Source organism: Syngnathus leptorhynchus, unplaced genomic scaffold, assembly GCF_054491065.1.
Source record: "Syngnathus leptorhynchus isolate UIUO unplaced genomic scaffold, UIUO_Slep HiC_scaffold_676, whole genome shotgun sequence".
Classification (NCBI taxonomy): domain Eukaryota; kingdom Metazoa; phylum Chordata; class Actinopteri; order Syngnathiformes; family Syngnathidae; genus Syngnathus; species Syngnathus leptorhynchus.
Window position 1 is genome coordinate 14,811 of NW_028232545.1, and position 5,190 is coordinate 20,000.

Here is a 5,190-nt window from a genome sequence, read left to right on the forward strand (position 1 = left end):
ACTTGGCAAAAAGTTTCTAAGTGCCCACGGCCCTGCCGAGCTTTGGCGTCCGCCCAGCGCCGGTTCCGCAGTCGGCCTCGAATGACGAAAAATAACGGTCTCCTCCTGGAGCTCACAGCCAACTTGGCAAAAAGTTTCTAAGTGCCCACGGCCCTGCCGAGCTTTGGCGTCCGCCCAGCGCCGGTTCCGCAGTCGGCCTCGAATGACGAAAAATAACGGTCTCCTCCTGGAGCTCACAGCCAACTTGGCAAAAAGTTTCTAAGTGCCCACGGCCCTGCCGAGCTTTGGCGTCCGCCCAGCGCCGGTTCCGCAGTCGGCCTCGAATGACGAAAAATAACGGTCTCCTCCTGGAGCTCACAGCCAACTTGGCAAAAAGTTTCTAAGTGCCCACGGCCCTGCCGAGCTTTGGCGTCCGCCCAGCGCCGGTTCCGCAGTCGGCCTCGAATGACGAAAAATAACGGTCTCCTCCTGGAGCTCACAGCCAACTTGGCAAAAAGTTTCTAAGTGCCCACGGCCCTGCCGAGCTTTGGCGTCCGCCCAGCGCCGGTTCCGCAGTCGGCCTCGAATGACGAAAAATAACGGTCTCCTCCTGGAGCTCACAGCCAACTTGGCAAAAAGTTTCTAAGTGTCACATCTCTGAAAAAACGGCTAAGTGTCGACTTTCGAAAAAACGGCAAAGTGTCACATCTCTGAAAAAACGGCTAAGTGTCGACTTTCGAAAAAAACGGCTAAGTGTCGCCTTTCGAAAAAACGGCTAAGTGTCGCCTCTCTGAAAAAACGGCAAAGTGTCAACTTTCGAAAAAACGACAGAGTGTCGCCTCTCTGAAAAAACGACTAAGTGTCGACTCTGAGAAAATGGCAAAGTGCCCACGGCTCTGCGGGCTCGTGCATCCGACCCGCGCCGGTTCCCCAGCCGGCCTGAAATAAGGCAAAACCAGCCTCTCCGCCTGGAGCTCAGAGCCAACTTGGCGAATATTTTCTAAGTGCCCACGGCTCTGCGTGGCTACGGCGTCTGCCCAGCGCCGGTTCCTGGGTCGAACCCCGAGGACGAGGAATGCCGGTCTCCGCCTGGAGGTCCCAGCTTAATCGGCGAAAATTTTCTAAGTGCCCACGGCTCTGCCGGGCTCGTGCATCCGACCCGCGCCGGTTCCCCAGCCGGCCTGAAATAAGGCAAAACCAGGCTCTCCCCCTGGAGCTCAGAGCCAATTGTGGCGAAAAAACGACTAAGTGTCAACTTTCGAAAAAACGACTAAGTGTCAACTTTCCAAAAAAACGGCTAAGTGTCGACTTTCGAAAAAACGGCTAAGTGTCAACTTTCGAAAAAACGACTAAGTGTCGCCTCTGAAAAAACGACTAAGTGTCGCCTCTCTGAAAAAACGACTAAGTGCCCACGGCTCTGCGGGGCTTGTGAGTCCGCCCCGCGCCGGTTCGGCGGTCGGCCTCAAAAAGCGAAAAATCAGCCTCTCTCCCTGGAGCTCACCAAAAATTTGTCGAAATTTTTCTAAGTTCTCCTCGAGGTACCAGGGGGTGAGGTACCCGGGCTAAGGTGCAGTACCTTTTTTGGTCTTCAGGTGCGCCAGAGTACAATGAAATGGTCCCAGTAGTCAGTGTACTCATCGACTTTCCCCCCGTTTTCCAAAGCACCCCGTTTACGAGTATGGAGGAGATGGTGCTGGTCTCCCCACGGCGTCGGACACGCCGTCCTCGACAGCACAAGGTCGGATAGAAGACCTGAAAAGCGCCGTGGCACGCGCTGGAGGTGTCACTGTGGCGAAAAAGTGACTAAGTGTCAACTTTCGAAAAAACGGCTAAGTGTCAACTTTCGAAAAAACGGCTAAGTGTCAACTTTCGAAAAAACGGCTAAGTGTCAACTTTCGAAAAAACGACTAAGTGTCGCCTCTCTGAAAAAACGGCAAAGTGTCAACTTTCGAAAAAACGACTAAGTGTCAACTTTCGAAAAAACGACTAAGTGTCACCTCTCTGAAAAAATGGCAAAGTGTCAACTGCGAATGTGGTGGTGCATGGAAGGAAGTGGAGGACGGCCGCCTCCTTAAACACAGGCCGAAGAGGAGCGTCAGGGCCGGCTCCTTAAACACGGACCGAGTGTCGCCCTTAACACAGACCAAGCGGAGGACGGCCGCCTCCCTAAATACAGGCCGAACCGGAGCGCGAGGGCCGCTCCTTAAACACGGACCGAGTGTCGCCCTTAACACAGACCAAGGGGAGGACGGCCGCCTCCTTAAACACAGGCCGGAGAGGAGCGTCAGGGCCAGGCTCCTCAAACATGGACCGAGTGTCGCCCTTAACACAGACCAAGGGGAGGACGGCCGCCTCCTTAAACACAGGCCGGAGAGGAGCGTCAGGGCCAGGCTCCTCAAACATGGACCGAGTGTCGCCCTTAACACAGACCAAGGGGAGGACGGCCGCCTCCTTAAACACAGGCCGGAGAGGAGCGTCAGGGCCAGGCTCCTCAAACATGGACCGAGTGTCGCCCTTAACACAGACCAAGGGGAGGACGGCCGCCTCCTTAAACACAGGCCGGAGAGGAGCGTCAGGGCCAGGCTCCTCAAACATGGACCGAGTGTCGCCCTTAACACGGACCAAGGGGAGGACGGCCGCCTCCTTAAACACAGGCCGGAGAGGAGCGTCAGGGCCAGGCTCCTCAAACATGGACCGAGTGTCGCCCTTAACACGGACCAAGGGGAGGACGGCCGCCTCCTTAAACACAGGCCGGAGAGGAGCGTCAGGGCCAGGCTCCTCAAACATGGACCGAGTGTCGCCCTTAACACAGACCAAGGGGAGGACGGCCGCCTCCTTAAACACAGGCCGGAGAGGAGCGTCAGGGCCAGGCTCCTCAAACATGGACCGAGTGTCGCCCTTAACACGGACCAAGGGGAGGACGGCCGCCTCCTTAAACACAGGCCGGAGAGGAGCGTCAGGGCCAGGCTCCTCAAACATGGACCGAGTGTCGCCCTTAACACGGACCAAGGGGAGGACGGCCGCCTCCTTAAACACAGGCCGGAGAGGAGCGTCAGGGCCAGGCTCCTCAAACATGGACCGAGTGTCGCCCTTAACACGGACCAAGGGGAGGACGGCCGCCTCCTTAAACACAGGCCGGAGAGGAGCGTCAGGGCCAGGCTCCTCAAACATGGACAGAGTGTCGCCCTTAACACAGACCAAGCGGAGGACGGCCGCCTCCCTAAATACAGGCCGAACCGGAGCGCGAGTGTCGCTCCTTAAACACGGACCGAGTGGAGGACGGCCGCCTCCTTAAACACAGGCCGAACAAAATGACACAAAGTGTCAACTGCGAATGTTGTCCATCCAAGGAAGGAGCGTGATGCCCGGCCGGCTCCTTAAACACAGGCCGAGAGTCGCCCCGGACGGTCCGCCTCGCGGCGCCCGTCTGCTCGGATAAAATGACACAAAGTGTCAACTACGAATGTTGTCCATCCAAGGAGGGAGCGTGATGCCCGGCCGGCTCCGAAAACACAGGCCGAGAGTCGCCCCGGACGGTCCGCCTCGCGGCGCCCGTCTGCTCGGATAAAATGACACAAAGTGTCAACTGCGAATGTTGTCCATCCAAGGAAGGAGCGTGATGCCCGGCCGGCTCCTTAAACACAGGCCGAGAGTCGCCCCGGACGGTCCGCCTCGCGGCGCCCGCCCGCTCGGATAAAATGACACAAAGTGTCAACTACGAATGTTGTCCATCCAAGGAAGGAGCGTGATGCCCGGCCGGCTCCTTAAACACAGGCCGAGAGTCGCCCCGGACGGTCGCCTCGCGGCGCCCGTCTGCTCGGATAAAATGACACAAAGTGTCAACTACGAATGTTGTCCATCCAAGGAGGGAGCGTGATGCCCGGCCGGCTCCGAAAACACAGGCCGAGAGTCGCCCCGGACGGTCCGCCTCGCGGCGCCCGTCTGCTCGGATAAAATGACACAAAGTGTCAACTGCGAATGTTGTCCATCCAAGGAAGGAGCGTGATGCCCGGCCGGCTCCTTAAACACAGGCCGAGAGTCGCCCCGGACGGTCCGCCTCGCGGCGCCCGCCCGCTCGGATAAAATGACACAAAGTGTCAACTACGAATGTTGTCCATCCAAGGAGGGAGCGTGAGGCCCGGCCGGCTCCGAAAACACAGGCCGAGAGTCGCCCCGGACGGTCCGCCTCTCGAGGCGCCCGCCCGCTCGGATAAAATGACACAAAGTGTCAACTACGAATGTTGTCCATCCAAGGAGGGAGCGTGATGCCCGGCCGGCTCCGAAAACACAGGCCGAGAGTCGCCCCGGACGGTCCGCCTCGCGGCGCCCGTCTGCTCGGATAAAATGACACAAAGTGTCAACTACGAATGTTGTCCATCCAAGGAGGGAGCGTGAGGCCCGGCCGGCTCCGAAAACACAGGCCGAGAGTCGCCCCGGACGGTCCGCCTCTCGAGGCGCCCGCCCGCTCGGATAAAATGACACAAAGTGTCAACTACGAATGTTGTCCATCCAAGGAGGGAGCGTGATGCCCGGCCGGCTCCGAAAACACAGGCCGAGAGTCGCCCCGGACGGTCCGCCTCGCGGCGCCCGCCCGCTCGGATAAAATGACACAAAGTGTCAACTACGAATGTTGTCCATCCAAGGAGGGAGCGTGAGGCCCGGCCGGCTCCGAAAACACAGGCCGAGAGTCGCCCCGGACGGTCCGCCTCTCGAGGCGCCCGCCCGCTCGGATAAAATGACACAAAGTGTCAACTACGAATGTTGTCCATCCAAGGAGGGAGCGTGATGCCCGGCCGGCTCCGAAAACACAGGCCGAGATTCGACCCCGGACGGGCCGTCTTCTCCCGGCGCCCGCCCGCGTACGCCCCCCATCCCCGGTCGCCCGTCTGCTCCCGGCGGGCCTCCGAGTACCCCCTCACCCAACTGACCGACTGGCACTCATGACCCGCCTTGGTAGGGCCTCCATCGGCCTCGGCTCGTCCGACGTCGGGTGGACGGTTCCTACCCACTGCGGGTCGCACTCTAGCGCCCCGGCCGCCGCGTGAGCGTGCGCTCCCCGCGCCGCCCCGCAGGCCCCGGCGCGACCGTACTGCGGCGAGACCGAGACGACCCGGTTTGGCATCCATCCCACCTAGCCACGATCCACGGAGGCCGAGCGAGCGGCTGAGTGTCGGGCGCCGCGCGTGCGAGCGTCCGCCGGCCGCGCCGGTC